The sequence below is a fragment of the Girardinichthys multiradiatus genome, chromosome 4, assembly GCF_021462225.1.
Source record: "Girardinichthys multiradiatus isolate DD_20200921_A chromosome 4, DD_fGirMul_XY1, whole genome shotgun sequence".
Classification (NCBI taxonomy): domain Eukaryota; kingdom Metazoa; phylum Chordata; class Actinopteri; order Cyprinodontiformes; family Goodeidae; genus Girardinichthys; species Girardinichthys multiradiatus.
Window position 1 is genome coordinate 34,688,152 of NC_061797.1, and position 14,036 is coordinate 34,702,187.

Below are 14,036 nucleotides of genomic sequence, written 5' to 3' on the forward strand. Positions count from 1 at the left end.
CACCGGGAGGAGGCCCGGGGGACGGCACAGGACACGCTGGAGGGACTATGTCTCTCGGCTGGCCTGGGAATGCCTTTGGCTACCCCCGGAGGAGCTGGAGGAGGTGTCTGGGGAGAGGGACATCTGGACATCTCTGCTGAGTCTGCTGCCCGGTCCCGGATAAAGCGGAAGACGACGAGTACGAGTACAGTTTCTAAATACTGAACTTTGATCTAAAATAAACTCTTATTTTGAGATTTTTGGATTACAGTTGGCTCAATGCATTAGGGATCAGGTAATCCTAACAGTATTTCGTTAAGACGGTTTACCAAAATATTCTGAGAGTGAAATGGTATTCCTATGCAATGGCTGCTTCAAAATGAGGGAGTCAGTCAGTTTTTTGGTGTAGCTGGGGACATTTTTCTCCTAGCTTCCTAAAGTGAAAATCTCAGTTTTCAAACTTTTCTAAAAAACTCACTGGCTCTACAAGTTTGTAGGCTATAATCATGGGGAGTTATTTCCATTTGTTAATTGCTAACTATGGCCTGTCCTAATCAAATTTTGCATTGCCTCGGTAGCAGACTGATTGAACATTAATATGGTAAATAGTGTGCTAAAAGCAGATGAGCACTCTTTATGCACACATTATGTAGATATGCATGCAGCACTGACAGCATGGCCACACACTCAGACCGTCGCGTACAATACACTCAAATATCGCCTCATTAATGGTTAGCAGTTCTGATGAGCTCTCATCTGCATGTCATTATCATGTCATTCCTGCACTTTCCCAATCAGTTACTGAATTAGCATTTGGATTAGAGGCTCACAATCATTCGGCGACCTTTCCAAAAACTACATTATAATCCATCACTAATGAACATATGTTGCAAATGAAATCTGTGATTTTTCTGATTGTTTTCAGATTTTCTAAAATGATACTTCAAGCCTTCAGGTTGCACCAAATCATTGGATGATGATTCCAGCTTTTTTTTTCTTATTGTGTTTGCTGACCTCTACAATGTTTTTTTTTGATAAACTCACTGTCTGCTCTACTCTGCTTCATTAAACTGCTAACAATGTGTACTACTTACCATTATGTTTATTTTCTCTAACAAGAGAATACAAGTGCTTACCAGATGAATTCATATTGACACGAGGTGTTCCAGTTTTTTTGTACTATTTTTGACATTTCTGTGGCGTTCTTATTCCAGATCTTTCTCCATAAGATTCATCTTTAATTGAGGAAATAAACGAATATGCATAACAATGACAAAAAGCATCTTGAGGCGCAAAATGTGACATGCCAAATTTAAGGCATGATGTGTTTCATCATGTTTCATTTTTTTCACAAAAGGTTCCAACACTTTTTTTTTGTCAGCTTTATATGCTTTCTTCCACTGGAGGGCATACTTCAATAAGTAACGGCAGCGGGGGGACCCAAACATTTCATGAGGTTGATTACGCTTTCACAGTCCAGGGTCCACCTCTTGTAGATTTGTGGATTGCTTCTTCATGGCACAACTCCCAGAAATGTCCTTTCATTGACTTTAATGTTAAGATAGTTATGAAAAAAGGCTATTTCTCTTTATTATTAAGTTTCAAATGACCAATTCTGATAAATGTCACATTAGTAATTTTGATTGCCCTTCTCTATTTGAAAATGTTTATGTCTTTTTTACCCTAAATTTAGTCTCTTCTTTATGAATTGATTCTATATTGCTTTGACGCTACAAAAGTAGGACAAGCTGAATTGTGTTAGTGGAGAACTTAACAATCTAACAGATTGGGTCGCTGCGCCTTCGGGTCGGGGATATTATCTTACCAGGCTTCCCGGTAAGATAATATGCTTTTGTGATTTACAAAAATGAGACCATGATAAATCATGGTCAAAATGTCTTCCACATATAATGTGACATTTATCCTTTACTATTCAACTGGAAAACAGGCAAATATATTATGAGAAAAAAGCCTTAAATAATAATAATAAATAAATAATAACAATAATAAAAAGATGCAGTAATCCAGGTGTAAACTGTGCACATTCTTAAATACTTTATTAAAGAACCGTTCGAGCATTCATCCTTCTTTAGTTGGAGTCTATTAGTCCACATTTTGACTTGACAATATTTGCCCACTCTGCATTGCAAAGGTTCACCAAATCTTTACTATTTCTTTATTAAAGAATCATTTTTGAATCTGGCTTTGGCTATTCCATCATTTTAAATTTCCCTCTCATAAAGTAATTATTTTGCTGATTTGGATGTGTGGTTGGACTCAGTACAAGGAAAAATAAAATCCCTCCTAATTTTTAGCTTTCTAGCAAACAACTGAACATTTTGGGTGAAAACTGAGTGATTTAATACTATTCATAACTTTATATACCTTCACAAAAAGTTTAGCTACATCTGAGAAAAAGCAGCCCCAGAGCACGTTGCCGTCACCATCACGTATCACAATAGGTATGATATTCTTCGATGAGGTTCGATGTTTGTTTTCGTACCAACCACACTTTTTGGAACTAACACAATCTCTATAATACAATCTCTCACGAGGTTTGTGAGGTCTTGGATGTTTTATTTAAAAGAATTTAAACACCTTAAATACAAGCTCAGTATAGCAAAGAAAAAACATTACTCTCTGACCTTTGGAGATATTGCTATGGGATTGATGAGACCCAAACATCTTTTGTTTTAAATTAAAAATGTTTAATTTCGGTTTTGATAACAGTTGATAAAAACTCACCTATCTAATCGAGCCGTCGAGTTTGCAGAAATCCCTCATCCTTAGCAAGCAATTGCAAGCAGAAATCTGAATGTTTCTGGGGTGGTGACATCCCATCTCGCAGCTGCAGGTAACACCTGAGACTGTAACTCAGCTAACAGCTCAGGGTGCATAGATGCTCCTTCTCAGAAATGTGTTCAGGATTAAACTATCTGTTATTAACAAACACTACATAATCAAAAATAATCCTTGTCAACATGTCCTAGTTAAAATACAACAATGTGCTCACAATATTTACCTGTATTAATGGTCAACTTACATTAAAAATCAAACCACACATCAATCATCATTCTGTCACAGGTTAGTATAGGCTAAACCAACCAGAACATCGCTATCTTTTCATTTGCATTTCACCTGCTCTCTTCCATCTCCAGTATTTCACTCACTCTTGTATCATCTTCCATGTTCAGTCCTTACATCTTCTAAAGCATTTCACTTTCCCTGTCATTTTGATCTTCTTTTTCCTCCTTTGTCCTTCCCTGTTGAGGCTCTTTGCACACTTTAACTCAGATTTTACAGAATCATATCATCAAAAATTGTCTCTCACATGAGAGACTGCATTTAAACACGCCTTACATGAGTACATTGTGCGAGTAAAATCTTAAAAACAAGTGGAAGAATTTGGACCATTGGTTGTACATTACTTCAATTTGCATGCACACATACCACAACTGGGGGTACAAGTGAAAATGTCATGGGTCAGTAGTTAAAATTCAACATGTAAAGAAGCTCTGCTAATTGTGTTGCTGTGCATGTGCTGCTTTTTGAACCAGCAGTAGTTTCTGGCTGTTTGATCAGCAGATACTGAGACTGTAGGGAGGATGGTTATGTTGGCTTCCTTACCTGACGTACGCTCCACTATCTGCACACAGTGGGAGGCCAGACCTTTTGGTGTGGGTGCGTGTGTGATGCACAAAATAGTTCATATGTGAATGAGACAGAAAGAAGACAAGCAAAGATGCACTTTGCAGATTGGAAAGAAAATATCTGCAAAAATGGCAAGGCACGTTACTTTGGATAGCAAATATTCATCCAGAGAGTAACTATGGGGTAAGAACGCTGTCAAAAACAATGTGTATGTAAAGATGGAAATGTGTGCATACTAGTCAATAGTTGTGCATAAGTAAAATTCACAAGAGGTATTGTATATTTTCTCTATAAGAATACAGACTAAAATGTTACAGCTTCAAGAAATTACAAACACAAAGTTCAAGTTTACAGTTGTGGTTTATTCTTTATGAATACAATATTCTATAAGTTTGTGAATACGATTTCTTTTCTATGAGAATACGAATTTACATCAGCCTTGGTGTCACGTGATCTCAGGCTGGTTAGTGGAGCAGTTAGTCAATTCGCGTTGCGCATGCGCTGTCACACTCCTCGCCGCCAGTAAACGTAGTGCCGGAGTGGGAGATAATTCAGTCTAAAAGGAATATTAGGAACCAAGGGGGGGAGGGGATCAAGAGTATTATAAATAAAGCATTTTTCTTATTTTTTTCTTATTATGAAATACAAAACTAAAACATAGAATATAGTCGGTTGAGTTATACAATGATGTACAGTAGGTGGCGGTATGCACCTCAGAATTTGTTGCGAACCGCCAGCAGAAAAAGAAGAAGCAGCAGCACTAGCGCCAAGACGATGGACCAAGAAACTACGGTACAAAGCCAGGTAATGTTAAAAAGTTTATATATGTCTTAATGTCGTTAATATATGCTCTTGGTCCATCATCTTAGTGCTAGTGCTGCTGCTTCTTCTTCTCTTCTTCTGCTCGCGGTTCGCAACAAATTCTGAGGTGCATGAGGTAACCTACTGTACATCATTGTATAACTCCGACTATATACTATGTTTTAGTTTTGTATTTCATAAAAATAAGAAAAATGCTTTATTTATAACACTCTTGATTTCCCCCCTTATCTCCCCTCTGTTCCTAATATTCCTTTTAGACTGAATTATCTCCCATTCTGGCACTACGTTTACTGGCGGTGAGAAGTGTGACAGCGCATGCGCAACGCGAATCGACTAACTATGCTCCACTAACCAGCCTGAGATCACGTGACACCAAGTCACCAGACGTAAATTCGTATTCTCAAAGAAAAAAAAAATCGTATTCACAAACTGTTATAGCATATTGTATTCATAAAGAATAAACCACAAGTGTAAACTTGAACTTTGTGTTTGTAATTTCTTGAAGCTGTAACATTTTAGTCTGTATTCTTATAGAGAAAATATACAATACCTCTTTTGGATTTTACTGATGCACGACTAATATGCACATATTTCTGTCTTTACATACACATTGTTTTTGACAGCGTTCTTACCCCATAGTAACTCACAGTGCTTTTGTGGAAAACAAAGGAAAAGTAGAGACATTTACATTAGGAACCAAAACCACATTGAAGCAATAATAGTAAAATTTAAGCATCACATAAAATGAAAAAAAAAAGAAACAGTTTGATAGCAGTTTAGCCTTTATGCCCCCCCCCACCACCACACACACAGTTTAAAAAGCAGTGGCAGTAGGCATTTTATTGCTAAACATCCCTAAAATCCAGCCATCAATACACATCATCATTGGATATGTTGAGAAGTCACTAATATCCCAGCTTTGGAGAGCCTGCTTACTTGAATCTATATTGCTGTTTTTACAGTTGATTGAATGACATGATCCTGTTTTCTTAACCCACTTTGAGATGTTGCTTGTCCTCCAGCAAATACCAGGCACCCTGCCTATCTGTGGATGGCATTAAAAGATAACAAAGACTTGAGTTTATAGACCAGTGTGCACATAGATTTCCGATACAATCCGTCCTTCGCATGTTGCCAAGAGCCGCTTTCTCGCTGTAGAAGCTATGAATCAGCTCTCTCCATCGACACATGGGCTAATATAAGAGTGGTGGGATAATCAGCATGATCTGTACAGGCTCTGATTTCCATTGTACATAAAGATAAATACATCCCACTGGTTATGTAAAGGCTGTTAGATGTTGACTGGGACATACTGATGTGATAAATTAAATGTAGCAGAGAAATACTCGGCACTAAATAATATTTGAAAAAAAATCTGTAGTTGGATCAAGAAGAGCTTTATTGCATGTTCATGTCCCTCAGTTTTACAAGTAGAGTTTGGCAACCCCCAGTATATTCAGCCTGCTGGATTTTCTGACCCATGTTTGATCCAGTGTCTAATTAATTCCTTACGTTCTTGTGTTTATTGCAGGGAAAGAGGAAAAGGGTATTCGATACATGAGGAAAGGGGATCTGTCTTTGAAGTAGAGTTCTTTAAATCTCTGGAGGACAGAGAAGCCTAAGGCTGGACTCTAGCTATAGAAAAGCAACAACCACTTTTCTTCTGTGGGGTCCAACAGTGGGATCTGCTGTGGTTGCGTTTACTCTCTGAACTGCCACAATTATCTTTTTATGGTAGAAAATATATACAGCATTTTTTATATATATATATATATATATATATATATATATATATATATATATACATATATATATATATGTCTTTATTTTCATGACTGAATATTGTAGCTTCACACTGAAGGCATCAAAACTATGAATTAACACATGTGGAATTATATACTGAACAAAAAAGTGTGAAACAACTGAAAATATGTCTTATATTCTAGGTTCTTCAAAGTAGCCACCTCTTGCTTTGATTACTGCTCCACACACTCTTAGCATTCTGTTGATGAGCTTCAAGAGGTAGTCACCTGAAATGGTTTTCCAACAGTCTTGAAGGAGTTCCCAGAGATGCTTAGCACTTGTTGGCCCTTTTGCCTTCACTCTGTGGTCCAGCTCACTCCACACCATCTCGATTGGGTTCAGGTCCGGTGACTGTGGAGGCCAAGTCATCTGGCGCAGCACCCCATCACTCTCCTTCTTGGTCAAATAGCCCTTACACAGCCTGGAGGTGTGTTTGGGGTCATTGTCCTGTTGAAAAATAAATGATGGTCCAACTAAACGCAAACCGGATGGAATAGCATGCTGCTGCAAGATGCTGTGGTAGCCATGCTGGTTCAGTATGCCTTCAATTTTGAATAAATCCCCAACAGTGTCACCAGCAAAGCACCCCCACACCATCATACCTCCTGCTTCACGGTGGGAATCAGGCATGTAGAGTCCATCCGTTCACCTCTTCTGCGCTGCACAAAGACACGGTGGTTGAAACCAAAGATCTCAAACTTGGACTCATCAGACCAAAGCACAGATTTCCACTAGTCTAATGTCCATTCCTTGTGTTCTTTAGCCCAAACAAGTCTCTTCTGCTTGTTGCCTGTCCTCAGCAGTGGTTTCCTAGCAGCTATTTTACCATGAAGGCCTGATTCACACAGTCTCCTCTTAACAGTTGTTCTAGAGATGTGTCTGCTGCTAGACATTGACCTGTTCTCTAATCTGAGCTGCTGTTAACCTAAAATTTCTGAGGCTGGTGACTCAGATGAACTTATCGTCCGCAGCAGACGTGACTCTTGGTCTTCCTTTCCTGGGGCGGTCCTCATGTGAGCCAGTTTCTTTGTAGCACTTGATGGTTTTTGCAACTGCACTTGGGGACAGTCAGCTTCCACAGTGTCTGTGTGCAGGTTATGTGCTATGCTGGGCCTTGCTGTGTTTTTTGCTTTTTCATTTTTTTTCCTTAGGGTGTGATGGGCAGGTGCTCCTGCACAGGTGTTCCTCATTCTGACAGCAATCAGCTGGATTTTTAAGGAGTGGAGAACCAAGGGAAGGCGTCAGCCCGTTGTGTTCATCTAGTGGGTTAGGGTTGTTTTCCCCTGTTCTACAGATCTTGCCCAGTCGGGGTTCTCATGGAGTAACCTGTGCCTGCTTAATCCCCGAGTCGTGTCTTAAGGAGAGTGGAAACCCAGAAACGCGACGCCTTCAGACTCATGGTTCTTTCTCTCTACCTCCAAGCCCATCCTCTCAAGGAGAACCGTCGGACCCAACTCAGAGGAATATTCACCTGCCTGTCCACCCTCCATCATTCGCCTCAAGTCACAGCGGAGTTTTTTCCCCACGGAAGAAAGGACAGTTCTCTAACTGGAGATCACAGGAACTAGTCGGCTCAATGCCTGCCAACCACAGATGCTGTGGGAAAGGACTTATTCCCCTACCTCCTTACCCAGCCTCTCACTCAGTAAGTCTATCTAACAAATCACTAACAGCAAGATTTTTTCCCCTGAGTCTGGACCCGTCTAAATTTGTTTTTTGCCTGCCTAGATAACTCCAGTATTGACCCGCTTACCCAGTTCCCGTTCATCCTCGCATCTACTGTTTGAAAATAAACTGTTTCTAAACTTTCTCTTTGCCTCTTGTGGTTGTGTGGTATCAGAGTCTAAACTAGCATTATGGGACACTTCAAAGTTTTCCCAATTGTTTGGACTGACTGACCTTCATTTCTTAAAGTAATGATGGCCACTCGTTTTTCTTTACTGAGCTGCTTTTTTCTTGCCATAATACAAACAGTCTATTCAGTAGGACCATCAGCTGTGTACTGTATCCACCTCCTGCACAACACAACTGATGGTCCCAACCCCATTTATAAGGCTTGAAATCCCACTTATTAAACCTGACAGGGCACACCTGTGAAGTGAAAACCATTTCAGGTGACTACCTCTTGAAGCTCATCAACAGAATGCCAAGAGTGTGCGGAGCAGTAATGAAAGCAAAAGGTGGCTACTTAGAAGAACCTAGAATATAAGACATGTTTTCAGTTGTTTCACACTTTTTTGTTCAGTATATAATTCCACATGTGTTAATTCATAGTTTTGATGTCTTCAGTGTGAAGCTACAATATTCATAGTCATGAAAATAAAGACAACTCTTTGAATGAGAAGGTGTGTCCAAACATTTGGTCTGTACTGTGTGTGTGTATATATATATATATATATATATATATATATATATATATATATATATATATATATATAATGTGTGTGTATGTATGTATATATATATATATATATATATAATGTATGGGTGGAAAAATAAATCTATTAATGCCAGCAGGAAAAACCTGAAAGGTTTGCTTTGACTGAGAAAGTGAGTCAACCTGTGCTAAAATAAAGGCTCATAATAACACTGAGAAAAGGGCCTGAAATCCTCTGTGGTATATCACTCCCTGTGCTTAACTAGCTAATGAACTATCAGCTATCTATCTTTATTCCACCCAGGGCCCACTTCTCTGTCGCTGCAGACAGAAGCTACTTCTTGGCAGGTCTTGCTGAGGGGAATCCAAATCTCCCGGCTGCAAAGTTAAGTGCCGCTTTCTTCGGAAAGTCATTTTGAGGAGAAAAATAAAATTCACTGATGCTCTTTCTCTTGGCATAAATGGCACCATCGCTATTTGTGACCACCATATTTCTATAGCTCCAAGCAAAACCGACGTAACAAAAAACCCTTGGCTTGTAAATAAATTGGACCCTAATGTTTTGTTTTTTTCACTGTAGAGTGATTTAAAGTTGCTTATCAGCAACAAGAACCTTTTGCTAGTGATCTGTTTGCCCAAGCGCTTTGATGGTTTGCACCACCACTTAAATGCTAGGAAACTCTCCATTGTTACTGACAGGATGCATGTAAGGCATTTAGATAAAAAGTTATGCTCATGTACTATACTGTGTTGAAGAAAATAATTTTCAAAAGCCGGACATGGCTCATACCCTGTGCTGGGACAGCTTTAATGACATCAGGAGCATTTAACAACAAACCAAAATGATATGTGAGTTGCCCTCTAAACAAGTTCTCTGTTGCTTTAAATGTCTTTCCAGTGCCGGCACAGTGTTTATGTAATAATATTTGCTGTAGTTAGTATCTGATTAGCAACTTCCACTTTAGTGTTTTTAAAGAATCTGGACTCTGTCTTTAGTTCAAAGTCTAAAACATTTAGATTGGTCAAACCTAAACTGGATTATTATAAACTGAAGAGAGATTCTTTAAAACCTGGTTTAAGATAGGAAACATTTTTTCAAAACATAAGAAGAGCAGGTCTGATGTTTTTTTCTTTCAATAGAACCACGGGGGATCAGTTTGACAGGTCAAACATAGACTGAATTATTCTAGACTGAAAACATCCTACTTCCTACGTAGCTGGCAGGAGTGTCATCTGCTGTGGTCTTCTGCTGCTGTAGTCTGCTTCAAAGCTCAACATGTTCAAAACATTCAGAGATGGGATTCTGAAAACCTTTGTTATAACAAATAGTTAGTTGAGCTACTGTTGCATTTCTATCAACTCTAACCGCTCGGCCCATTCTCCTCTGACATCAGTTTTCGTTGACACAAATGTTACTCACTGGATATTTGCTTGTTTTCAGATCATTCTCTATAAGATCTAAGATATGGTTGAGTACAAAAATCCAAGTACATTATCAGTTTCTAAATTATTTTGACAAAGATATCTGGCCCCAACTCCCACAACATGTTCAGTGTCTCTTAAATCCCATTTCCTCCTGATTCTGATGCTCAAGTTCAACTTCACTCAACAACACTGTATCAGCTGTGGACCACTTCAGGTTTTTAGGAACCACCATCTCTGAGGACCTGAGATGGTCTTCGCACATAGACACTGTTCGAAAGAAGGCCCAGCAGAGACTGTACTTCCTGAGGCAACTCAAGAAGTTCAACCTTCCACAGGAGCTGTTGGTCATCTTCTACACTGCCATCATTCAGTCTGTCCTGTCTTCATCCATCTCAGTGTGGTTTGGCTCATCCACAAAACAGGACAAGTCCAGATTGCAACAAATAATCAGGACTGCAGAGAGAATAATCAGAGCTGACCTTCCCTCCATCCAGGACTTATACAGGTCTAGGGTCAAGAAAAGAGCTGCCAAAATCTCTGCAGACACCACACACCCTGCACATAAACTGTTTAGAGTTTTACCTTCAGGCCGCAGCTACAGAGCACTGTTCACTAAAACCAGCCGCCACAGAGACAGTTTCTTTCCCCAGGCTGTTTCTCTGATTAACATTCAATAGAGTACAAAACAACAGCATACAGATGTTGCAAATGCACCTTTTCTATTAGATATGTGTATATTGTACATTGTAAATTGTAAATTTGTATATTCTGTAATGCAGAATATTGCATTGTACATTGTATATTGTACATTGTAAATTTGTATATTCTGTAATGCAAAAACAGAACAAAAGAGCAAAGTGTACCGGAGTCAAATTCCTTGTTTGTATCCATGAACTTGGCAATAAACCTGATTCTGATTCTGATTCAACAGGTCATCTTCACCACATTTAGAGGCCTAAAATGCATGAAGATGCAACCTGTGATCAGGTAAATAGTACTGACCTAGTTTGAAAATTCTGTTATAAAATGAATACAGTAATTACATCAGTGTGCAGAGGGTACAATTTTTGCAGAATGCAGAATACAAATAAATAAAGATGTAATATTCATTTTTCAGTATAACCCATTCATAGTCCTGCTTATGTGTTAACATCACCACACAAAGAGCGATTAGTAGATTTGTCCCTACCTGTGGCAAACAAGTGAGTTAAGTCCTTATGTCAAGTGAGTAAAGTCCTTTTTTCAAAAATTAGTAAACAACACACAAAAGTTATAGTTATATCATTAATTTAAAATGTAAAATTTATTAGGATTGTTATGACCCGACTCAAAAAGCCATAATAAAGAAAAGGGGGGACATGACACCGAAATAATAAAGCACTTTTAAAGGCAGGGTGTAGTGAAATAAAGCACAGTATTGTAGCACAGTATGTGCACAAAAGAAGTGTGTGACCAGTGTGGCTGCTCTCACAAACCTGAGGAAGCCCAACATGGTCCGCAGACACCTCCTCCTGTGGTACCTGACAAAAGTCAAATAAATACCAGGCCAACTACACCAGCAGGGAGCCGTCACAAAATATACACACTTTACTACATTAATTTTCTTTTTTAAAAGTAAGGAAAAATAAGAAAGGGACTCTTTTACTTTTTAATTAAGTCCAATGTGTGTTGATATCTGGAAGACATAAATGCAGAGGCCTCAAAAAGTTATGAAAACCATGTTTTTAGGATTAATTTTCTTTTAGCGTAACACACTTAAGATTCTGCTTGCAAGGTTCTTGTATAATAAGTACTGTGTAGATTTCCTCAGAAAGATAAAAAAATATCAGCCGAACTGAATTCTGATATAGTCTCGTGCATTATAAAGAAATAAAACAGTGTGTATTGTGACAAGCCAGTGATTCCACTGCAGAGCATACACAGACAAATGACAGTGCCATTTCATAGACGTAAAACTAAAGGGGCTGGTTCACAAGGCTCTCACTTATGAGACTGATGAGCTCTGATCATGACTGCAGTCTTGGGATAACATCGCTGCCATTATAAGTGTAGCTGTTGCAATTCTTAGGCTACATTTGTTGTGAGTCTAAACATTAATTTTTAATAGTTTTAACGCTTCCATCTTGTAGTTGTGTTTATGTAGCTTGGATGTGACTTTATCACTAAACTCATTCACTGATCAGGACCAGAAAGTGCAGGGGTGGAAACAGGAGCCTTATTGCAGCAGTCAGCGTGGGAGACAGCTGTTCAGTCTAAGACAGGGTCAGAATAGGGACAAAAACCATGACAAACACACACACACACACACACACACACACACACACACACACAAACACACTTCTCAGTGCAATCCAGAATCTCCGACTGACCTAGCATTCATGTTTCTGTACTGTGGGAAGAAGTCAGAGTAGCTGTAGAAACTATTAACACAGAAGGAACTGCAGCGTCTCTCTTGTGTGTTGGAAACTCAATAATGAAAAGCTGTATACTCAAACTGTTTCTACACATGGACACATTAATACTATAGATACTATACTATAGATGCTGGCCTTAGACTGTGTAATGAACCTTTTTATATCTGCTGACAATCTGGACCGGAAGGCTACTATCTGATTTACTTAATTAAAAGTGTTGTAATAAATTTGTTATTTTGCAGTAAAAATCCTTGCCTCCTTGAGCAGGTTTCAAAAAATCATAACAGCTAAGATGGATCAAACAAAGAAAATACAATAAACTTTGCTCTCATCCTTAGAAATACTTACATACAATTGTCCCCACTATAGCCATCACCAGGCAAAGCTGTTAGGTCAGACTAATGTATTCTAAGATATTTTCTGCAGAGCAATCACTGCAGTTGACACATGCGATACATAATGCTCCTCTACACCTTTTTGAGGTGTGATAAGGTTGTCCTAAGATGCAAATAACACCCTCCATCTTATAGATCAACCAAAGGAGTCCTCTGATACACAACCCTTACTAGATGTCGGAGGTTTGTTATTCAGATTTGACCAAAATATCATATTTTAGTAGTTTTATGATTTGTTTACACACATCTTCATATAAAAAAGATTTAACATGTATAGCTGTTGAATTAATTGTTGTTCAATTAAAAGTAAATAGTCTAATAAAGAGATACATATACTTTATTGTATAGACTATTAAGGCAAGATCTCCAGATAAGGCTAGCATCTCCATTCATTCATTGTCTATAGTCACTTATTCTTGGCCAGGGTAGGAGGAAACCAAAATAACCTGATAAAACCCATGCAGCCACAGAGGGAAAATGTTAACTCCACACCAGCCCAATTTGAACCCAGGTCTGTCTTGCTGTGATTAATCAGTACCAACAGCTATGTCACCATGCTGCCAAACATTTGTGTCTTATTTCTACTTTTCCTAAATGTAAAAATGGATATTCTCGCGAGGGCTTGTCTATTCTCTGAATTGCTGCAATTCACTTGTTGGACTTGCACATTTCTAGACTTCTGGCCTTTCTAGAAGGTGAAATAGCACGCATCAGATTGTCAGTGACGCGATGTCTGCCCAGAAATTACATGTAAAAAAATTATACTCTAAAATAAAGAAATACATTTATTGTTGGCAAACATTTAAACACCAGTAAACCATTTTAATTTATTTTCGATCAACAGCGGCTCAACAAAGACATGCTCTTACAACGTTCCCCTTTTTTCACCCCATAAATAATACTGCTAGTTCAGAGCTTTTTGCCAAGGGGCTGCATGGTGTTGCAGTTGGTAGCACTGTTGCCTTGCAGCAAGAAGGTCCTGGGTTCAATTCCCAGCTGGGGGTCTTATTGCATGGAGTTTGCATGTTCTCCCTGTGCATGTGTGGGTTCTCACCAGGTACTCTGGCTTCCTCCCACAGTCCAAAGACATGCCTGTTAGGTTAATTGGTCACTCTAAATTGCCCTTAGGTGTATGAGTGTGTGCGTGGTTGTTTGTGTGTTGCCCTGCGA